Genomic DNA, 25,075 nt, shown 5'->3' with positions numbered 1-25,075 from the left:
TGTATCCATCGGGTGATAGAACAAACTACATAATGTTGTCCTAACCAGTGTTAAAGAGGATGCAGACCTGATGCACGCTGATAATAATCTTTTGTCGCACGATTCCGAATGTTAGTTAGGATTTATGTGTACCTTCATTCCTTTAACACAGTCGATAACACAAAGAAAGGAAATCTCCCATCTATAACTTACCGAACTTTGCTGCTGTATTTTGCACTTTTGCTTATATACCGATCCACTTTGCAGGTTAAGCAAATCTTCCAGCATAAGTTGAAGACTGCTGCACGGATACTAGTGGTCAGACAGTACTGCTGCAGCGGAAGCTATGCGCACGAGTACAGGACTGAGACTTCCATGTCAACCGTTCGCTAATGGGTGTCTGTTTGGAGGCCCAGCGCCTTCGTTCTGCAGTTCGGCTGCCGCAGCGCTGTACCGAAGATTCCTGGCTGGTAGCGCGGACCAATCAGGTAGAAGGAGGCGTGGCCCCAAACTTGGAAACCCATCTGACAGTGGCCTGACAATTAAAGTCGTTGACTCGTTGTCTAAGCAGACTTGAAATTGGGAGCCTCCCAGTTTGTGCTGTGTAGGCACCGCGCGCCCGGCGAAGGGGGACTGTGCAAGGTGTGTTACGTTCTGCGTACAAAGCTATCCTAAGGGACTCGCGCGTCGCACCTATATTGTTCCACGCGCGTTCTGTTTACCTTTGTTGTCGGAAAGAGCAGCTCTTACTTGCAGCGCTGCATGTTTAATTCAGTGTTACAATGCAGCGAGACGCATATCTGGGTAGTAAAGTGGAGTTTTTTTCTCAAAAACTAGAACTTACCCATTAAAATGTTTTTGTTTCAGAAAAATCTTATTAGTGAATAAAGCATATATACCAGTTTTGTGGAAATTTCATTACAGCATTCCTGTTTTGAAAATATTTACTCTTGAATTGAAAAGCACAAACATTTCTCGGAAGCAAAGTTCGTCCATTGCTGACCACAGGCCAGATGAACATATACAATATACGTAATTTTGCTAAACATAATGAAAGCAATTGCATTAGGCCTGTTCATCTTAATTGTGTCGGTATGGAAACCTGACTGTCATCATACCGCGAAAACTCTTAATACTAAGAAATCTGGACAAAGTCAAATGTAGTGGGGGCAAGGGTGTGCAATGGTGCTGCGGTAGCGTTGTCGCTTCACAGTAAGACGTTGTCCTGTTCGATTCTCAGCTAGAGCGTCTTCAATGTGGAGACATGCGTGAATGGGCGTACCTTCGTTGACGGTTGTGCGTCAGGGCCGGCAACTCGGCACGTAAAAATATGCTGCCAATCATTAGCAGACCGGAGTTCCACTGTGGCGACCCCTAACCGGGAAAACCGAAAGACACAAAGCGAACTCACGCTCTTAGTGCTACCCTCTTTGGACACCTGCCACTTAAAAAAGGACAGGTCTCAAAATGCTAACCCCATAGTACTTACTTATGTAAGTCACATTTTCAGCTGCCCCTCCCCCCAAAAATCTATCAAAGGTATAGTTTTTAGATTAGCAATATTGCACCTGCTGTTGAACGCATTCATTTAGATAGCTGTAGACATAATATGATTGAAAAAAAAAAACTCACTGATGTGATGCTCTGGAAAAAAAATGTACGCAATAGAGTACAAAGAGTATGCCTAGCTACAGCCGTGATGGGGGGGGGGGGGGGTCAACAATTAGGAACAAACTTTAAATATTGTTCTTATAAACTTAGGAAGTTGATAGAATAAAAAAAAAATATGTATTTTCTGAAGGTTACGATGTCTGAAACTCCAGTGTATGCCTTTAGGGTTGCCACCTTTTCAAATGCCCAAAGTAGGACATCTTTTGTAGATATGTGAGATTTTGCAGGACAAAACATACACACGTCCAGTTCAAAGGACAGAACTTCACTTTTTTGCTAAAATAAAAGTTTATTTTTGTAGCATTTGAGTTGTGTATGCTATTTCAAATAATATTTATGTGTTTCAGATACAAAATAACTGTTTTGTGCAACTATTAAAGGAAAGTTAAGAAATACATTTTGTCTTAAAATCTCAGGACATTTGCCATTTTTTAGTTTTTTTTTTCGCAGGACACAACTGCCCAAAGTAGGACTGTCTCTTGCAAAGAGGGACATGTGGTAACCCTATATGCCATTATTGATTTTTATCCGCAATGATTTTCCAGAAGAAAAAAAAAACACAAACTTTATGAGGGACAGAGCAAAAATACCAGACAAAAATCTGGACAGTTAAGAGGTATACTTGTCATGTGTTGCAGGTTGACAGCTAATAATACTAAACCACTATAGCATTACTCAGAATGATGCTTAGGAAGTCGGGGCATGGACTAAAATTGACTTTATTGAGGTGCATTATTGCAGTGCAAATGACGACTCTTTATTCTTACCTGCCATCTGCATGTTGTATATTATGCCTAAACAGAAACATTTATTTACTATTCCTTATTAACCAGACGGGCAAACTGCCCACATTGGCTGTTAACCCAGTTTCAGAAATAAATGTCTTTTTCAGATTTAAAACCAGTTGACATGAGTATACAGCATCACAAATACTTATTTATTGCTTGTTTATGCCTAGCTATAAAGCCTATAATTCTAAACTTAAGCATGCCTGTTGCTAACATTTCCAAATGATATCCGTAGAAGAATGCAAGTGCTGAAGTGACATGTAAACATTTTAGTGAGTCACTGTGATTTGAAAAGTCATCGGATTTCACCATCCTTTAATTTGTATTAATGTGTGCAGAGACACTCGTTCTTTTTTTTTCAATAATTCTTTATTTATTTTTTTCATTGATATAAAATAGCAAACAAAGTACAACAAGGAGGGAACACATCTTCACAGTAAGCAGTTGTTATACATTGCTGGTAGTACAAAAAGAAGTAAAACAATCAAACAATACTATTTACACTATATACATAGATGCTTTCGATACTCGGGAGAAAAGTTGTTACAATTCAGTGAGAGTTGTGATTAGGAATATAAATTAGAAAAAGGAGAAACTTTCGTGAGCTATGGATATAGATTAATATGAGAACTCATATTTGTAGTTAAGTCTGATACATTGTGATGAGCTAAGCAAGAATAATATTAAAGACTTGTTCCCATAACTTCCTGAGTTTGATGTTTATATTCCCCTTGTAGATTAAAATTTTATGGGCTAAAAGATGTTTGGTCGCCATTATTCTAAAATTCTCCCAGGAGATGTTAGTTGGGTTAAGCCAATTGGTTGCTATATAGAGTTTCATTAAGAGAAAAATATTGATCGAGTAACTGCTTGAGTTTTAGAAATATTATTTAGTAGAATATGTAGAAGAGTGAATTCCCAGGTGAGTGTGGATGTCTGAGTTCCAAAGTTTAAATACACACTTACAGCTCCAGAATAAGTGCAGTATATCAGCCGTTTGGTTTTTACAGTGTGGACAAAAGGGGGATTTCATAGAGTTAAATTTATGTAAAATAGTGGGTGTGAAATATGCGTTTTTATAAATCATAAGTTGGGTAAATGCCAGTTTTTTAAGGGGTATAGATTTATTTGTTAGATTAATTGCTTGGTTTAATTGATGGTTATCAATGGATGTATTATTCTTTCACCAATAGTCCAAGACAAGTATATCTTTATGGAATTTAATGTCTTTGATTAATTTATATGTATTAGTGGTAAATTTTTTAGTTCAGAGTATGGTTTTCCATAGTGAATTATAGGTTATTATATCATTGTTGCTTATGTTGCAGTTTTGGAGATAGCTGGTACATAGTTCTTTAATTTGCCTTAAAATCACTAGATAGGATTTGGGGAGGTTCAATTGATTCCTCATTTCTTGTATAGAACCGTTTAGGTATGGGTATATGTCTTATATGGTTATATTAATTAATCAAGGAAAGGGGTTCAGGTTTAGGGTCTGATTGTTTATTTTAAGATTGGGATTTTTGTGCAAAGGTTGTAACATCATCATAGCTTGTGACAAATTTAAATGCTTAAAGAGTTTTTGAGTTAATGAGATAGAGTGTTTAAGGGGTTCTACTGTATTGCACAGTTTCATTAAACTTGTATTTAGAAATGGTAGGGCTTTGGGGTTGATATCCAAGCTTTTGATGTGTCTTTGGTATATTATTATCCACAGCGGGGACCAATCTTTATTCTTTGAGTTATATTCAGCTATTTGCAGCACTCTATTAGCATTCATAATTAGGTAATATGTCTCAAGGTTGGGAAGGTCTAAGCCACCTTTACTTTTTGGGGTCGAAAGTTTGATATATGAAATTCTGTTTTTTTTTTTTTTTTTTGGTTCCCATATAAATTTTGCAAGCAAAGTGTGAATTTGTCTAAAACATTTATTGGATATGTTTAATTGGGTAGTCATGAATATATAAAGTAGTCTGGGTAACGCTTTCATTTTAATTACTGAGACTTTAGCCAGAAATGGTAATTTTAGGATGTTTCCATCTATTAAGGTCTAAAACAACGTTCTGCCATTTTTGAGTTATATTATTTGAGTAGAAATCTTCATTGTTTGTTGAAAAAGTAATGCCTAAATAGTTGATTACCTCTTTTGTTTTTATTTTTCCTACTAGAGGTAAAAGTGAGAATGGTTTAGGGGTTTTTAAAGGAAATATGCTAGTTTTTTTAAGATTTAATTTGTAGTTTGACATGTTCGAGAAGTGTTCTATAGCAGATAATATTTTATTTACATCTTAGATTGGTGTGGTACAGTAGATATTCAAATCATCTGCAAAGGCTGAGAGGAAGATTTTGGTGTTAAATATTATTGGCGGGTTATGGTATAGGTTTTGTTTAATATTTAAGAAGAGTGGTTCAAGATATAAGTTAAAAAGTATAGGAGATAGAGGGCATCCTTGACGGGTTCCATTTTTAATTGAGATTCTCTTTGACCAAGTTTTGTTAATATATAGAGATGTATAGGGCTTATTGTATAGAATTTGCAGGATCTGGATAAACTTTTGCGGTATATTAAAATAGGGTAATGTTTGGAGTAGAAATTCTATATTTACTCTATCAAAGGCTTTATGAGCATCGATAATTAAAGCGTATACATTTAAGTTAGAATGATTCGCGTGAGAGATTAGTGTATTAAGAGTTAATGTATTATCACTCATTTGTCTGAGTGTTTTAAAACCAGATTGTTCGGGGGAAATAATTTTATCTAGTAAGTTTTTCAGTCTCTTTGCAAGTATGGATGTTAGTATTTTGGTGTCAATGTTTAATAGTGAGATAGGTCTGTAGCTATCTGGGTTTTTGGGTCAGCTTGTTCTTTGAGTATAAAAATAGTTTTGGATGCATTAAAGTGCAAATCATTAATTTTATTCTTTATTATATAGTTTAGTATATGGAATAAAATTTGAGCTAAGATGGGGAGAAGGTTTTATAGAATTCAGCTGTGAGACCGTCTGGGCCTGGGGCTTTATGTGTTTTCATTTGTTGAATTGTTGCAGTTATTTCACTAATAAAGATAGGTTCAGTTAATTTTTCCTGTTGTTTTGAATCTAGTTTTGGGAACTTGAGTCTTTGAAGGAAACGTGCTCTTTCTTCTTTTGAAGCTATTCATATTTAGTCTCCATAGGTCTGCAAATATATTAGTTCTAAGGTTTTAGTAATAGCTTCAATATTAGTGTAATGTTTGTTTTCATAAAGTATTTCAGATATTTGGGAGGGAGATTTAGTTTGTGTTATGATTCTGGCCAGTGCTCGAGATGGCATTTGCACTTCATTGGCATAGTTAGCTAGCATTTTGGTTTCATAAAAGGATAATTTACTGTTATGTAATAGGTATAGGTCTTTTTGAAGTTTCAGGATTTCTGTTTCAGTTTGAGTTTTATAATTTGTTAATAGGTCATTCTCAAGCTTTTGAATGTTGGTTTCTAAGTCCTGTTCTTCCTTAAGATTAATTTTTTTATAATAGGCTGCTTTTTTAATAAGTATCCCCCTAATTTGGGCTTTGGTTGCCGCCCACTCAATATCCAGAGGTAATTGAGAGTTAAGAATGTTAGATAGGATTGATTTGAGTTTGTTTGTGTCTTTCGGCTTTTCCCGGTTAGGGGTTGCCACAGTGGAACTCCGGTCCGCTAATGATTGACAGTAGAGTTTTACGTGCTGGCTTGCTGGGCCTAATGCACAATCTTCAATGAAGGAATGCCCATTCACGCATGTCGCCACACAGAAGACGCTCTAACTGAGAATCGAACGGGCAACATCTAACTGTAAGGCAATTTGAGTAAGGATTGAATATCATTTATTATTTCCTTTTTGGTTAGAAGGTTGGGGTTCAGAGACCAATTATAGCCTTTTTTCATTATGCTATTCATTGTAATTCCATTGAGGTTTAAAGTAATTTTGGAGTGGTCCGAGAGGTATCTAGTGTGGATGGTCATTTTTGGGACTAGTTTGATAAATGAGTCTGAGATTAGAAAAAAGTCTATTCTCGACCACATTTTGTGGCATTGGGAGTAAAATGTGAATCTGTTAGATTTATTTAGACTATCTCCTTACTTAAAAGAGTCATATAGGTTGTAATCCTGAATAAGTTCTCTTAGTGCTAGGTGAGCTTGTTTGTTAGGTATTGTAGTTGTACTTGTTTTGTCTTGGTCAGGATTTAGATATGTGTTTCAGTCTCCACCTAGGACCATGTAATAATCTTGGAATTTATTTAAGATAGGGTATAATGAGGCAAAGAGAATGTGTTGGTTTTTACAAGGGGCGTAAACATTAAGGATGAGAAGAGATTTAGGAAGATTTGGAGTTAAAATAGTTACATAGCACCATCTTCCCTCATTGTCCACCTGGGTTTCTAAAATTTTATCTTGGAACTGTTTTTTAATTATTGTAGCTACCCCTGCACTGTTAGATTTGCCCATCAGAAGTTATGATATCCCTTATCCATTTTTTCTCTTTTATTTCCGACCATTGCTCGAGTGTTAAATGTGTTTCCTGGGCCAATATGAAGTTCGATTTTAGGTTCATAGGTTCATAGGTTCATACTAGGCTATCTGCCCGAGGGCATTTACAAGCCTAGCCCATAGTTTTGTGGCTTACGCCACCCCTTTAGTATGGGGAACTATACCCATTATTTTGCTGTGCCTCTGTCGAGCAGTGACACTGAGGTAATCCCTGGGGTATATCTGCGATCTCCCATCCATTGGTCAAGATTTCTCTTGAACAAGGCCAGCGAGGTGCTCTGCCTCACATATACCGGGATTTTATTCCACAGCATAGGGAGTCTTTGGGTGATGAATCTATCCCTCCAGCACATCCTATTAATAGCCGTGTCGAGGTTTAAGTCTCCGCCCTTGTGGCTCTGACGGATCTAGATTTTTGAGGTGAAGCATATTCATCAAATCTGGGTTTGACATGGCCTTGTATGTTAGGCAAAGGTCACCTCTGAGCAAGCGGTGCGACTGAATAGAGCTGGAGTTCTTTCAGTCGGGCAGCATAGGACAGATGTTTGAGACCCTTTATCCTTTTGGTGAGGAACTTTGTGGCCTCTCCAGCTGCTGCAAGTGTCGGGTCAGATACATTCCGAATGGGGCATTGTACTCAATCATTGGTCTGATGAGTGATGAGTATAGGGAGACTATGACCTCCCTTGATCTAGATGAGAATCCCTTCATGATAAGGTGGGCAATGTAGAAGGTCTTCCTAACTACTTTAGCTACATGGGTGTCGAATGACAGACTACTATCAACCTGGGTCCCCAGGTCCCTGATAACTTCTTCTGTGCTCAGTGGATTGCCACCTATTTGGTAGCTAGGGGTAACCTTGTTTTTCCCGAAGGGTATGACTATGCATTTTTGGCATTTAACTTTAGGCCATGGCTCTGGCACCAGTTATCCATTTCTGTGAGACCCTTCTGAAGGATATCTGTGTCAGATGTGTTTTCTACTATGGCCCAGTTTGCAGTCATCTGCAAACTTTGTCAGCCATAACCCTCCTGTGTTTGCTTGTACTTGGAAAAGTAGATGCCAAACAAGAGTGGGCCCAGGACTGAGCCCTGTGGTACACCACTTGTGACAGGCTTTGAGTCTGACATGGCGCCAGCAACTCTGACCCTGTGGGTTCTGTCACTCAGCCAGTTTGCAACCCATCTTGTGATGTATGGGTTAACATTTAAGCTGATGAGTTTTTCAATGATACCCGAGTGGGGTATTGTATCGAAGGCCTTCGCCAGATCGAAGTAGGCTGTATGGACTGCCTTTCCCTCATCAATGGCTTTGGTGACTGTTTCAAAAGTCAACCAAGTTTAGAAGGCATGATCTGCCTTTGACAAAGCCAAACTGGGATGGATCCAAAGTCTGCAAATTCCCTATGTCTTTATTTATGAGGTCCATTATGATCCTCTCCATGGCTTTGCTGATAAGGCTTGTCAAGCTAATGGGCCGGTAATTTCCAGGGTCGGTGGAGGCACCGCCTTTGTGAAGTGGGACCACAGTTGCAGTGCGCCACTCCTGGGCACGTATCCAGAGGTAAGACTATGATTAAACAGCTGTCCTAGCTGTGGGTTTAATTCCTCGTTGAGTTTGTGGAGCACACAGCCGGGGACACCATCAGGTCCCATGGATGCTGTGTTTTTGCTTTGGAGAGAGCAGTTCTCACTTGGGCCTTGGAGATGTTTGGGGCTGCAATCGCTGATATAGATATCTCTCCTTTTGGGGAGGGGTGGGAGAAGTTTGCACTGAACCTGTCAGCCAGTATGTTGGCAATGTCTGTAGGATCAGTAATCTTCACATCATTTTGAACTAGTTCTGAGCATATCTGGGAGTTTCTTCCCAGGTTTCTAACATAGCTAAAGAAGGCCTTATGATTGTCTTTTGAGTCTTTAGCTATTTTTCTCTCAAAATTTGCTTTGGATGATTTTATGAGAGCTCTTAGTTTTTTACTTATAGTGATCAAGGGTGTCTTACCTTTTAAGGATTTTGCTCTATCTTGTAGTAGCTTCCTCCTTTTGTTGTACAGTTTGTTTATGGCTGGGGTCCACCAGACTGGACGCTTGCCTTTGGTACAAAGAGTCTTTGTTTTGCTTGGGATTGCCTTATCCATGCAGTCCTGCAGGTGCTGGTAGAAGGCATTTGTAAGTGATTCAGCGGCTTGAGTACTGTTTTCCATGGCTCGGGGCCTTAAAGGAGACCACAGTAGTCTTTAGAAGTGTGAAGTCGGCTTTGAGAAGTTCTTTACTGTGGTCTTTTTTATTTCAGGTGGGGGTGGGATGAGGACCTCCAGCGAAATTAGTTTGTGATCTGATCTCACCAGTGAGGGGTATACTTCCGGTGTTGAACATTGTGCTCCCATGTTCGTGATGATGAGATCAAGTATGTTTTCTCCTCTTGTGGGGATGGTGACTAGTTGTTCCATGGCATTTGAGTTTATGAATTCCAGGAACTTTTGGGCTAGTGTTTGGGCTTGAGTAGTGTTCCCAGTCTATATTAGGGTAATTGAAGTCACCTAGTATGATGGTGTTTGGTGATACATTTATCCCCTCTAGTGTTTTCAGGAAGGCCATGTGAGGTTCCTGAGTTTGTGAGGGTGGCCTGTAACATGCTACAATTTGCAGAGCAGTCTTGCCTATGGTTAATTGCACCTGGATGGTCTCCGATGCATCGTGCATTGCCACCAGTCTTGAGGTGTGGGTGTCCTTGATGAATATGGATACCCCCCCTCCTTTCTTGGTATTGTCCAGATTTTGGCACCGGAACGCATGATAAGAGGTAAAACCTGATAGTGCTGGGGTGCTCCCAGGAGCCTTGAACCAGGTTTCTGTCACTGCACAGACATCGATGTTCTCCATACTGAGAAGGGCCTCGAGTGCGTGCATTTTGAGATTTAGACTTCTGGCATTGAGCAGCATTACCCTTAGTTTTTTTGCTTTCAAAATGAGGTGTAAGAAAAGTTTTCTTTTTTTTTCTTATTCTGGAGCCCTTTAATATTCCATGAGTTGAATTCCCACATTTATGTGATTGGGTTGTTTGTGAAATAAGTCTAGTGTGATTGTTTGTGATGATAATTTCTGTTCATGTATTGATAAAAATAAAATTAAGAAAGCATCCTTTTATTCCCGTCCCCACCCTGTGCCTAAGCACTAACCCCTTGGACCAGGAATAATGCAGGGAGTAAGTAGTTATTAGATTTAGAGATCTATAATACAGCATAGTAATTATATATTGGGTTATAATATTTAGGTAAAAATGGAAACTAGTATCCCTGCAAAGATTTTCTCTACATAGACAAAGCTTAACGAGCTAATTTCCTAAAAAGCACCACTAAAGTATCCCTAACCTCCTCAATAGGTTTGTAAGTACCTAATAGAACAACTAAAGTGTATACTCTATGGGATTAGCAATAACTGAAAGATGTGATTTGAAAAGGTCTTAGTAGAACCATTATACTAGGTATAGGTCCATTTAAGTTATTCAGATTGTGGTATCATTTTCATTCATCCCTATATGTTATCTAGATAAAGCATTTCTAGGTAGCATAACAAATTCTTCTCATCTCTTAAACAGGTTCAAGTTTTTGAGAAGAGGTTATTTAAATTATAGCAGGTTTCAAAAAAAAAAAAAAAAAAGAAAGAGTTTTTAGTATGAATGTACAGATAAGTGTTAGTACGGTATAATAATATAGTAGAAGATATTAGTAGAACTGTTAACTTTTTCCTTTAACTATTTTCGCTATCATTGAAGTAATACTAAGATCTAAGACTATTTTATGTGTTCGCCTTTGTTTTCTGTTCCTCTCTACCCCCTTTCCATTAACATCACTTCCTTCCCCTTTATGCTATGTGTTGGACTGCATATCCATAGTAATCTATCTGTTGTCTGTGATGCTCAGCCGTGCTGTCCAGTTTGTGGAGTTCAGATTGCAGGTGTAGGAAAAATGGCACTATATTGTATATATGGGCAAGCATTACAAGTAGATGTCACAGTGTACATTATCTCTAGCGTCTATTACTTTGATAAAACATGCTGCTTTTCATATTACTACTACCCCACAGTTTTGTGCAGTTTTTAACTCAGCATAATATTAAATACTTTTCTATGAGTCTTATTAATGTGTCCCACACTGACCCTATTAAAAGTTCCGTTCTCCAAACCATTTACGTTAATATGATGTGTTTATTATGCTTTATTATAAACATTTAAGGTTTGCTGTTAAGTCTCACAGATGGTTACTAGGCATATAGTTCATGAGATCATTGCGGTGCCTAGAGCAAAAACATAGAACAATGATTGATTGCAAGCTTTGATTAGGGTTACATAATAGATATATGGAGGCTGGGGAAGGCAAACAGTCTTTAGTGGAGACATTTATTTAATAGCAGATAACCTTAATCCTCTATACAGCCAGGCTATAACATATTTATTGTGTATGAACTTTACCAATTATTTCAACATTTATAACAGTTGTTTGGTAATGTCATTTAAGTGATTAGCTGACTTCCAACATGTTTTTTATATTGTATATAGTACATATTGTGTGGACATATTATAAAGATGGAATAATAAACATTAAGTGGCATTCAAAACATAAAATGATTATTTGTAGAGATGTTTAACAGCCCATATGTCTATTAAACACAAGTAAACTATTCACTGGCTATTCTCAGTAAATGGAGCTGAATATGACCAATAGTAGCTTTGTGGGGTTGGGTTTTCGAAACAGCTAATTTTCTTTATGTGTAATTATCAAGTTAGGGCAGCTTGAGTTTATGGATAAGTTTCTAATTACATATAGTACGTAGTTAGCAATATAAGAATTAATTTTAAGTCTATTGTACTGTAAAAATTATAGCACAGTACTTTTTATTTATCAGTGGTTCTGTTTTTACATTGTAAACAGTTATGCTCGGTACTCGAGCGTGAATAGCTGCTGATTCTTGTGTCAGGACGTGCATTGCATCAAAGTGTTTTAAAAATAGTGGGTTTGGCTTTTAAAAGCTTTTAATGCTTTTATTTCACAGATTCCTTGCTGAAAAACGATTCTTTGTACTAGTCTCATATTTTGCTTTTCTGCATCCAGGAGATTTCTCGTAGCTCCCTCCACGGGTAAAGGAGTATTCCAACAGCTTATACAAGCATAGGGGGACCATTAAAACAAGCTGGATGTCCTGGAAGTGTCACACTTTAAAAGTACCTGGCATAGAGCATGTAGAAATACTTTAGTTCCTGTCATGGGAAAATGGAAAGGCGGAAGTAGGTCTAAATTTCCTCGGTCGGCCTTGTGGCTTTTGGTATGAGACACCAGAATTATCAACCCATTGGTAGAGGCCTAAAAAGGCCCAACAATAGACCAGAAGGCAAAAATCAATCTCAGAGGGCCAAAAAGTGAATGAACGTTCATCCGATAGCCAGTTATCACTCCGGTGAGTATATTTAATGATCCAATGGTGGAACTTTTTAAAAACAGCAAGAAAGGTTTCTCTGGCTTCCTTTTGTTTGTTGATCATATATTTAATTCCTTTTGAATGGAAAATTAGTATGTTAGGGTATTTCATTTGGAATTTTATTTTTCTTTCAATCAGGAACTTACAGTAAGGGGAAAGAAGCTGTCTTGCTTGTCTTATTTGGAGGGGAAGATCTTGGGCCAGTGATATTGTATTATTGTTCCAGTTAACAGTTCCTCCACTATTTTTTGCAGTCAGCAAGATTGTATTAACATCTTGAAAGTTTAGCAGTTTTGCATAGGCAGGTCTGGGTTTGTAAGTTCCTTGGGTTTCTCTTAGTGGTCTGTGAGCTCTTTCTATTATTATTTGCTTTGCTATTCCAGATTCTTTGAGCAGTATGCTAAAAATTTGTATGATAGAAGGGATCAGTTCGTTGTGGGTTACAGATTCTGGGATGCCACTTATGATAATATTATTCCTTCTGGATCTTGTTTCCAGGTCTGTAATCTTTTCTTGAATGTTTTGAATTTCTTTATCATAGGAATCAGATTTTTTTGTTATTAGTGTTATTTTCTCCTCATTTTCCATGATTTTTGGCTTCAGATTTATCCAGTCTGCCCATTATTTGATTAAAGGTATTTCCAAATGATCGTAGTTGCACAGCTAAATCTTTTATTGCTTCTTGGATGGGAAGTAAAGTTGTTTTAATATCCTTCAGGTTTGCTGGTTGATCAGATTTGCTTTTGTTTCCAGTTTTAGAGACATCTGGTTGTTATTATCTTCTGCCTCTTCGAATTTGAATCTTTTTCAGGAGATAGTAAATCCAAAAGTTTGGTCTTAGATGTGATAGTGTCCATGTTTTTATCTTCTTTTGGCATCCTGTAGTGATATTATCTTCAGTTTTAAGTGTATTTTTCAATAAGCAAGACTACAGGAGCACACGGCGTGTTAACCTCTCTGTATCCTTATCAATCTTAGTTGATTATAAACTGGACCAGTCACTTCTTCTTGATGACTTTATTTAGGAGTTAATTAGAGTTGATATTTCAAGATATTTTGTCGAAATTGGTTCTGGTTAATCTTTCGGGTTAGTTTTATTCCAAATATTTAGAGGAGCTAAGGATTAGCAGTGCTTACAGAACAGCGGCCATCTTTGATCTCCAAGACACTCGTTCTTAATCGTCATTCTTCACATTCTGGGTAGGGTTACCACCTGTCCCTCTTTAGGCAGTTGTGTCCTGCGGAAAAAAAAAACTAAACAATGGTAAATGTCCTGAGATTTTAGGACAAAAAATAATTCATAAGTTTTCTCTAAACGTTGCATAAAACAGTTATTTTTGTATCTGAAACACCGAAATATTGTATGAAATAGCATAAACAACTAAAATGCTGCAAGAACTAAATACTGTGGGAAGAAATAGCCAGGGATTTGTTATGGCTAGGCTTGTATAGGCCCTAGAGCCGATAGCCTAGTACCAACCTATGAACCTATTTTTGCAAAAATGTGATGTTCTGTCCTTTGCACTGGCCATGGGTAAGTTTTATCCTTCAAAATTTCACGTTTCTATAAAGAAAAGGTGGCAACCCTAATTCTGGGTAAAATGTTTAAATACAAGATCTGTACATGCAATGTTATTTAAAAGGAAATTTTACTGCACACTAACTTCCAAAAAACTTTGCGTGTTGTTCCGGTACATTTGAAACTAGTGGAAAGTTTATTGTATCACTTAAAATAACTGAATTTGTAGAAGAACAAATTCCAAATGTAGAACATTTACATTTTTTCTGATGGAATTCGATTGCAATCTGCTAGGGGTTAAGATGTAGGGGAGATAAAGAGCCCTGTGTTATCATATCTGTCAAGTGTACCTTATTATGATGGACATTCGTCATTAATGTTCTTCATTATTCCGCATTGAAAGGGTTTGTTGTACATTCTGTGTTAAGACATTTTGTACTTATATTCATGTTAAATAATACTGAATTATGTTAATTTTATAAAATAACTTTTTATAATAATAAAATAACACATTTAGCCATCCTTTGAGCATCCTAGTTAAGTTGATAGTAAGTTGTTAGTAGGTGTTCCACATTTTGATCTTTTGTTCCACATTATGAGAGGCAATGTTCCACATATTGGAGATGGGAGGTTGAGAGCTATGCATGTCTTGATGTGGGGGGGCACATTTCACTAAAAATGCCCATATAAGATCTATATATGGTTTGTATGCTTTCCATTTGCTAAAAGTTTAACACAGAATTAGATGTGTAGTCTGGGGATACCTAAGTGACTATTTTCTACTCTTAGGGGTTTATTGTCAGTGTGTTGTTTTCAGGGGTGGCCAGCTTCCCAAATGACACTATTATGCATTTCCTGGTGTTGAGTTTTAGACTATGACTCTGGCACCACATATTTGTCGGTGACGCCTTCCTGGAGGGTATTGATCAGCCTTCAGATGCCCTTGCCATTGGCCGTGACTCCAGAGAAGTAGGCACCAAACAGGAGTGGACCCAGCAGAAAGCCTTGAGGGAGTCCACTAGTGACTGTTCTCTTTGTTGAAGTAGACCTATTCTAACACTTTAGGACCTATCTGTGAGACAGCTGGCTGTCTAGTGGGTGACAGACAGTGCATCGTTGATCTGTTCCCAAGAAATAGTTAATGGGGTATTATATTCAATGGTAGTTCCTGAGGGGTATTTGGGAGGGGATAAAATTGGAGCTGAATTTGTTGGCCAATAGATTTGCCATATCTACTGGCTTGGTGTAGGTGGCTTCATTTACAATTAGTTTGACACTTTGTGCATTGTATTTGAGGTTGCAGATGTATCTGAAGAACATATTATGATTGTTCTTGGCCTGAGAGGCTATTTTTACCTCAAATTTGGCTTTGGTAGACTTGATTAGGCCTGAGAGTTGCTTGTTTAGATTGATGAGAGAGTTTTTAGCTTGCTAGGCATTGCACTTCATTATTTTTACTATGATTTTCTTCATTTTGTTATAGAACCTATTGATGTTAAGATTCTACCAGGTTGACTTATTTTTTTCTTAGTATGGTCTAGGCTTATTCCTGGTAGGTACAACTGTTTCTCTGCAGCTATTAACATGATTGTACAAGGTTTCTGTAAACAAAATGGTTGGAGACCCCTAGGGTTATTAGCCTACTAATCACGTATGAACCTACATCCACATATGCAGAAGTGTTCTCAGGGTATGGGAGCTTGAACATTTGCCAGGGTATCACTTAGTATGAAGTTTGCCTTAGAATAGTTCCTAAAATTTCCAGAATTAGCTGGGATCACAGGTTTTATTTTTTATTTCAAAAGAGACAGTTTTATGGTCCAACCTTACCAAAAAGAACATTACACTGTGAGGATGCAGCATTCTCTCATATTTGTGAGGACCAAATCCAGGATGTTAATGTTCTGAATGGCAGTATGGACTAGCTGGTCCATGATGTTTGTGTTTATAAAGTCCAGGAATCTCTGGGCCTGCATGTTTGACATTGTGTATGATTCCTAGTTTATAGTGGGCTAGTTAAAGTCACCCATGAATGTGGTATTGGGTTGAATAGGGAGTGTCTCAAGGCTTAATTATGTGTTATGGGTTTCCTGGGTCATAGATAGTGACCTACAGCTTGGAAAGGCATGGTGTGATACTTTGTCTATGGCAATTTGGATGTGGAGAAGCTGTCTGACCAGCCCACAGCCCTCAGGTGTGTGTATGTTTTTGATGTAAATCAAGACACCTCCACCTTTAGTCCTTTCCTGTGCAGTAACTCGTGTAAACGTATGCCAAGGTGCTTTCTGTGGCTTTAAAGCACATCTTGGTAACTGCAAAAATGTTGGCATTCTCCAGGGTGAGGAGAGCTTGCAGGGAGTGGAGTATCTGTTTAGGGTCCTGCCACTAAACTGTAACACCTTTATATTTTCTCAGGTTGATTTTGCTATGTCAGAGGTTATCACTGCCTGAACAGGCATTATAGGGGGCAATAATTTTTAACCAATATTCAAAAGCTGAGAGAGGACAGGTGCCGACCCCTCCTGATAACACAGTGTGGTTTGATTGCCATGAGGTCTGTTTCTTGATAATATATTTAGAGAAGTGGCAGTATCTTGATTCATGTGAAGGACAGTTCCCCTAATCACTGTAAAATACCACAGTGAAAGCCATAAGGAAACCTGCGAACACAAAAGAACTCGTACTCACTGTAAGCATACAGTTATCCATATGTTCTAAGATAATATCTTATTCTGTCAGTGGTCCCTGCTTTTCTTTCATAATAGAAAACTATGATATTTTGACTCAAAACATTTCCACACACATATCATGGCAACAGTCCATTTATAAATGATAACTTATATAACATTTTTATTCTTCTCTAGATGTTATTAGTCTACCAGAGTATCTCTGTTTGTTCTCTATTTATTGTGATTTAGTCTTCCATTACCTGTTAGGTGACGAATATTTACTGAATAGTTTTCTCTGCATGAACACAGGTTTCAATGTGTAGTATTGAGAAAGCATTAACTTTTACAACAGGTCAAACCCCTCTCTGTTATGCTGCCATGGTTCTCCCTCTCTCTCTTATACATACATAGAAATGCACATATGCATAGAGAAAGAAAGAGAGAGATGCACATGCATGAGCACACACATGCACATTGTGTGTGCAAGTGTGTGTGTGTGTGTGTGTGTGTGTGTGTGTGTGTGTGTGTGTGTGTGTGTGTGTGTGTGTGTGTGTGTGTGTGTGCTGGATTTCATGTGTCAGAGCTCCGAATATTTGAGTTACAGACATATTTTTTCCTTACATTGTTAGTTTTCAAAGTCCGTCTTTCTGCTAGAGAGAGAATGAAATTATATATTTCCTTCTCCTTTTCTAGTCACAAACATGTTTGAATACTGTCTCCAACATCAATATCTTAGTAACTCTAAATAAAGAATGTGCAAGTAACTGTAAAGCTTATGTTTGTTCAATAAATGCTGTCATATCACGCTTCAGTTTTTTTTTTTTGTAAGCAAAGTCTGGAAACACATGAACATAGCTTATTTCCTGTGGTCCCAGCTGTGCAAGCCAACTGCTACTCTATTATTATTAGCTGCTTTTGTGATGGTATTGGTATTCAGCAGACCCATCTGCGTATGATTGGCCGAAGTTTCCACTTTGAGTTATTTTAATGATTGCTCATTTCTGAATATATTGCACCCACAACTCTGGAAGGCTCCATTGGGAAACTCATTTAAGGCAAGTACACCCATGGTATGTGGTGATAATTAAATATATGCTCTGTTTTACGGCAGTTTCAAAAATTACTTCAGCATTTATTTCAGTGGCTAGCTGTGTCTCAGCCTCTGTCCTTTTGAAAAGAGCTATGACATTTCTGCATCATTATTTAATGTACTTGGTAAGGAATCACACTGCTTTTAAAAAGTTCAATCAATCCACAAGAAACAAAACTGAAAAAAAAAGTAATACATAGTTTAATATGTAAAACTGTTTCTTTGTTGCTGATTCAGATGTTTGCCTGGCAATGATTGCAAAATACTTTTAAATAAATGTTATGGCTTTTCCACAGAATGAATCAGGAGCTTCCCCAAAGAATACTCCTATACATGTCCATTTTGTAGGTCATTAACATAATCTACAACATTCATGCAGCAGGATTCTTTTGCTAAGTGAAAGAATTCTGGCTATGGCATTCAATCTACCATGTATCTTTTAAAAATAACCTGGACCTACAGGTTGAGTTACTAGACTGGAATTCATGCCCTTTGCCAATGCACCCCTTTTCTGGACAGTTTAGTGTAGTAACATTATTTAGCAATAATGTCACAGAATACATAATTTATTCATAGAAGGCAAATAGCATTGAATACACTAGTTCTTTGATATGTTTTGAGTTTGCAGATATTTTACTGTGCACCTCTAAGGTGAATGTATATTACTTTTACTTTTTCAACTACATTTATTTTTCTGTCTTCATGGAGAAGAGTTTCAGAAAGCATTTATTTATGTAACATTTGTTAACCAGGAAAGGCCAACTTGGAACAAGCCAATTTTCAGCGGAGGCCCGGGGAGAAATGCTCCAGACGCATGTCTTTGTAACATGGGAGGAAACTGGAGCACCCAGAGGAAACTCACACACACACAGAGAACATGCAGACTGCACAGAAGGCACCCCAGCTGAAAATCAAACCAGAGGACTTCTTGCTATGAGGAGACAATGCTACCGCTACACCGCTGTGCTGTTCATTTAATGTTTCGGAAACCTGTATTTATTAATATCACTATAATTACTGTAAAATGATTCTATCAACTAAGGAAACAACAAGATATGCTTTAGAAAAACAGTCTAGTGAACAGGATGAATAAACAGCATGAATGCACATATCTTGCTAAGACCATCTTATGAAATATTGAATGTTCACAAGAACAAATGTACTAAGAGATATAATTTCAGAACACATCTAAAATGATCAAAAATATGGATTGCTGGCTAGCTCAAAGAAAGGAGCCAGGAAGTTAGATTAATGAGACCACCTTCACCAAAAGACCGGTCACCAGCAGAGTACCCCAGAACTCCCTGTTGGGCCTGCTCCTGTTTAGCATCTACTTCTCAGAAGTAAAGGCTAATGTTCAAGGCCCCTGGCTCTCCAGGTTCACAAATGACTGCAAACTGGGACCTATTATAGATTCCCCCCAAGGCACCAATATCTTGCAAGAGGGCTTAACACTGGTGCCCAACCCTGGCCTAAAACTCAATGCCAAAAATGTGTTATAACGGCCTTTGGGAAACTGTTTTTACTCCATTGATAAAACACTGCTAATAGTCAACCCAGTAGTAAGGGATCTTGGAACATATGTAGACAGCAGTCTGACCTTTGACCAACACATAGCTAAAATAGTAAGAAAATCATTGTATGTCACCTAATTTATAGGTACGGGTATGACATCCAGGTCCATGGGAGTCATAATACCATTCTACCTGGCCCTTATCAGACATTTGATTGAATACAATGCCCCCTTTGGCATGTACCTAACCAGGCACTTATTGGAACACCCACAATGGCTTCTGTCCTACACTGATTGCCTACAGGCTCTGTCTCTGTATTCAGTCTCCTACGGACTGGCTTACAGTTCTTTCTCAGATCCAGCCCTGATGGATTCATTTCACATGCACAAAACAAACAGCACCAGAAACACTAGATTCAGGAATATGAACTTTGCTTGTGACATATAGAAGGTACTGGAGAGACAGATATGTGTTCCAAATGATCCCTGCACTATGGAATAGTTTCCTCATCCATATAAAACATAGTTAATCTCTGACCCTATTCAAAGAAAACATTAGTAATTGGATGGGAAATCATAACTGTACCACTGGTCTGGCCTCTATGTCCATTATGAACAGAGGTCATCAGTAAGAAAAGTATTATCCTAACTATCACCCCCCACAAATTTTTAGTTACTTACCTACTAATATGCCTATGATACTCAAGACCCAAATGGTTTGGGATGTGTGGCTAGGCTTGTAAGGGCTCTAGTGGTCATTAACCTTATAACAATCTATGAACCTGTGATGTCCATGCACTGGCCCAGCAATCAAGGAGTCTCAAGCCTCACCATTAACACCAGTGAGGGGTGTCCACATTGGAAAGGACAACAAATACACATACAGTAAAGTACAATTTCCCTTAAGAGCACACAGAGATCACAGTCTGGGGCTGGTTTCCCCCTTTCTCTCCAGATCCCCAATAAGACTCTCCACTGGCACAGCTATATGGTCCAGATCTCAGCCTAGTGGGCAAGCTAAACCCTCCAGCACACTCTCTGTCCAGCCAGTACTCCTTGTCCCTGCCCAAGTAGTTGACACACACACATACACACACACACACACACACACACACACACACACACACACACACACACACACACACACACACACACACACACACACTTTCAGATAAGAGTTATATATAACCACACAGACACTCCTGGAAAAGGCTGGCACAGGTTCTCCAGCTGTTCCCCTTTTACCCAGATTGTAAGGTAGACATCACTGCTACCACCCACTAATATTTATCAGCTACTAAAAAGGCCCCTATCAAAGGGTGTCAAATTCTACAGTGTAATATTATTATCCAAATGGTAAGTGCAACTGAACAGTCAAGGCTTATTTGGAGTGACTTGGACAGCATCACTATATACATGCAATGTACTCTACAGCTTAAATTATCTTTACACAAAACAATCATAGTGGAAAGGTTTAAAAATATTTAATAATAAATAGTAAAAACGCAAGACAAAACTACTTACTACACGGTGCTAGTCAAGAGTTCAGAGATCACAGGAAAATGCTGAAAATAATAAAGTAGAATAGTTCTGACATCAACACAGAAAACAACTGTCTTCTTCTTCTTTCATCTTTTCCCAGTTAGGGGTCGCCACAGCAGATCACCTGTTCGCTCATGATTGGCAGTGAAGTTTTACAGTGTCAAGTTGTCAGCCTGGCTCCCAACATTCCACAGAAGGCACATAAAACAACTATCTTCCTATTTCCTAGCTATTTCTAAGAGACACTGAAGTCTAAGATCCTACTTACATACAGAACACAGGCAGAGTGTTGGTGAGTTGGATGTTCTCAAGACAAATGCAAAATGCTCTCTGATTATCTCTCTTTAAATTGATAACACAGTGTTGCTTCACATTAGATCATTCTTAACAAATTTCTGTTTTCCCAGGCTAACAAAAACTCAGGTTAATAGTCCTTTTGATCTTGCAGCTTGCAAGGAAGCCAGAGCAATAAAAGAAATTATACATGTAAATTCTAGCCATTAACACCGGCCTCAAAACAATAGGAAGAATTCCTTCATTTAGACATCTCGGCTCAGAGTTTTGTGATCAAACAATTTCACAATGCTTGACTTATCAGCTTTCCTACAGCAGAGTGCACTGTTGTTACATTTTTGCAGTTCCACATTTAACACCATTTTTTTCATTTAAGATAACAAGCCTGTGGCTTATATCAGTATTTACAAATGACAGAATTATCTACAAAATTCTATCCGGCTAGGCTGGCAGCCTTCACCTATCTTCACAGAACCTATGGCAAACTATTTTTTTTGCAAGGGAGCAAATCCCACTGTAGCCCAGCACCCCAAGCTAATTATATGTTGTTGTTGTTTGTCTTTCGGCTTTTCCCGGTTAGAGGTCGCCACAGCAGAACCCCGGTCTGCTAATGATTGGCAATAGGTTTTTATGGTGCTGAGTTGCCAGCTCAATGCCCAACCTTCAACGAAGGCACGCCCATTCATGCATGTCTTTCAGAACGCCTCTAGACTGCGGGGAGGACATGCAGACTCCACACAGAAGACAGTCCCCCACTCCAGCCGAGAATCGAATGGGAGAACCTCTTGCTGTGAGGCAACAACGCTACAGCTGCACCACCGCGGATCACCAAGCTAATTATATGTACTAACTCCAAAACTGCACAACAATGGGTAGAGGCGAATTCCCTTACCCTACTGCAATTTGCTCCCATACAAAAGCTTGCAAGCAAAAACTCCATGTGACAGAACATTCACTCATTCAATGATTCACAGAAAAAGGTATGATATAATATGTGTTTTCTCTTTAAAATTGTAATCCTTGCTAAATAGATAATAGATATAAAAGTACAAAAAATTATGTAATAACTGACTAGACCGCCATACCCGGACAGATTGATTAGAACAGGACAAATATTTACTCAGAAATAATTTGATATAGCAGTTTCCATTGGCATTATCTTGAAAAATATATGTTACAAGTTTTTCCAACAGAATAATTAAGTATATGCTGGCATGTAAACCAACCAACAAACAATATAATTATTTATAAATGTCCTATGCATGCACATATCAGTTCTTTTAGGAATTCAATAATTTTATGGAAAATGCATAACATGTTATGGTTAGTGTGTTGGTGACATTAGAATTGTGCAAAGAAATGCATTTTAAATGTTCCTCTTCATTTTAGCATAGAGGTGCCCTGCTTGTTATATTTTATGACAAACAGCAGGAAAGCTAAAACAACAAAGAAGGAGGCAATGCTGGTTTTCGCACTTTCATTTCCTTTATAATTAAGGTTTGCACCTTATTTATAGTGTATTCCCAAAGATCTATTTTACATTTTAGCAGATCCTCAGTATTCACTGCATACAATAAGAGCAGCATATCCTGTCGCAGGATGCTGACTTCCTGCCCCACACGTTATAACAGTAACCTAAATAATTGTAGCAATAGCCTTTGACATAATAGTTACTGTACGTAGGAGATACGTTTGGTTAGAAATGCAACAAATGAAGCCCACTCAGTAGATATAGAGCACACTGTATGTTGGCCCATTTTACCTGTAATAAGTAAAAGGTGCCTTTGAACTTTTTCATTCCTACAGGTCATTTACTTAGTCTGTATCTCAAGCCTGGAACAAATTCCCTTTTAATGTAAGAAACATCACACACCTAAGTCGATTCAAAAAATAGCTAAAAAATTTCCTGTCTAACTCATGGATCTGCCCCTGGGAAGATCCTACATAAGCCTCCCTCATTACTTCTAATATAATTCTTTATTTTTTGCAGCTGTAACTGTCATGATTTCTCAACTCTGGGGTATCTCTGCATCACTCAGATATGTGATATAGCAACCTGTACTACAATTTTATGTTTCATTCTCTTCTACAATCTATGTAAAAACTGAAACTTCAATTTTGTATCTCTTCCATTCCTTGTAACAACATATGCCTTAAATTATGTTTCAGTTTTGTATTTCACTGCATTTGCCATGCTATGTTACAACTTATGTCTCATCCTTGTTTACATCATGTCACTGCCTCTTACTGTTTATTTTTGCTTTTATTGTACTGGAGCTTTTCTCCTCGGGTCTCCACTGAAAATGGGCTTTTGGCTCAGTTGGACTAACCTGGTTAACAAATGTCATATAAATAAATAAATAAATAAATATGTTTTCGATACATTCTCTTTTTCTTCTTTTTTTTTCTTTTATGAATAGATTCTTTCTTTCTCAGGTAAGAAAAGAAATGTCACAGCTCCCAGCCTACCATTTGAAATGATTTTATAGATACGCCTGTTTTCACTGACTGCACCAAAATAGTCCTTTGCGAGTTTGCGTGAATGAACAAAAGAAGGAAGAAAAATCAAAACTCACGACGATGACTGACATCTGACTTTTAATGTGTCTTTCTAGGTAGGTTCATAGGTAGATACTAGGCTATCGGCCCTGGGGCCTAATTAAGCCTAGCCCAAAAAGTTCCCTGGCTTTCGCCACCAAAGAAAGTTATTTTCCTGTGACCCTGTCTAGCAGAGAAGTGATCCCTGGGGTGAATTTCCTATTTCCCATCCAATTGTCAAGATTTTTCTTAAAGAGGGCTAATGAGGAGCTTTGCTTGACATGAATGGGTACTCTGTTCCAGAGTATGGGAAGTCTCTGGGACAGGTATCTATCCCTCCAGCATGTTCTGTTTATTGTGGTGGCAAGGTTTAGGTCCCTGGAGTGTGTGGCTCAGAGGGACTGGGGTTTCTTTAATTGTAGCGTGTCCAACAGATCTAGGTTTTACAAGGCTTTGTATGTAAGGCAGAAGCCACCTCTGAGTAGATGATAAGTGACGGAGTAGAGCTGGAGTTTTTTGAGATGGTCTGCATATGGCATCTGTTTGAGACTGGTAATCCTCTTAGTGAGGTATTTCTGTGGCCTTTCTAGTTGTTGTAGATGTCTTGTGAGGTACATGCCAAATAGGGTGTTGTACTCTATAATGGGTCTCATGAGGGATGAGTAGAGAGGAACAATGACCTCTTTTTTCCCAGAGGTGAACCCCTTTGTGATGAGGTGTGCCATGTAGAATTATTTCCTGATTACTGTGGCAATGTGATTATCAAAGGAGAGACTACTGTCCACCTGTGTCCCAAGGTCTCTTATCACACTTTTGGTGTTTAGTAGGCTGCCAACTATGTGGTAGTTAATGGGTACAGTGTTTTTCCCAAAGGGGATGACAATACACTTCTTGGCATTGAGCTTGAGGACATGGCTTTAACACCAGGCATCTGTGTCAGTGAGGCCCCTTTGTAGAATGTCTACATCAATAGGTGATTCTGTTATGGCACCTAGTTTGCAGTCATCTGCAAACTTTGTTAGCGAAAAACCTGCTGTATTAGCCTGGACATCTGAGAAGTAGATGCCAAACAGGAGAGGACCCAGGACTGAGCCCTGTGGTACTCCACTTGTCACTGGTCTGAAGTTGGATTTGGAGTCGGCTACTTTCACTGTGTGGGTTCTGTCAGTGAGTCAGTTGGCCACCCATCTTGTGATATAGGGATCTATGCCCAATCTAGCAAGTTTATCTATAATTACAGAGTGGGGGATGGTGTTGAAATCAATGGCAAGGTCAAGATAGGCTGTGTGCACCACCTTACCCTCATCCATGGCTCTGGTGACTACTTCAAAGAAGTCAATCAGGTTTAGGAGACATGACCTACCTTTTACAAACCCAAACTAAGTGGGGTCCAGAGTTTGGAGGTTACCTATGTCCTTGTTTACAAGCTCCAATATAATATGTTCAATGGCCTTTCAGACCAGACTCGTCAGGCTAATGGGGCAGTAGTT

General features: G+C 38.4%; 1 protein-coding gene across 1 annotated transcript in view; it reads right to left on the bottom strand.

The window, feature by feature from the left end:
• LYPD6 (LY6/PLAUR domain containing 6) overlaps positions 1-454 on the bottom strand; it is a 436,358-nt gene extending 435,904 nt beyond the window's left edge. Inside the window, exon 1 of the mRNA XM_044074876.1 lies at positions 193-454. The gene's annotated coding sequence lies outside the window, so the exon portion shown is untranslated. The remainder of the gene's footprint in view (positions 1-192) is intronic.
• Between the last annotated feature and the right edge of the window lie 24,621 nt (positions 455-25,075).

This window comes from Protopterus annectens, chromosome 6.part0 (genome assembly GCF_019279795.1).
Source record: "Protopterus annectens isolate FY-2018-M chromosome 6.part0, PAN1.0, whole genome shotgun sequence".
Classification (NCBI taxonomy): domain Eukaryota; kingdom Metazoa; phylum Chordata; order Ceratodontiformes; family Protopteridae; genus Protopterus; species Protopterus annectens.
Note: the sequence above shows the minus strand (reverse complement) of the source record. Positions and strands in the feature narration are given on the sequence as shown.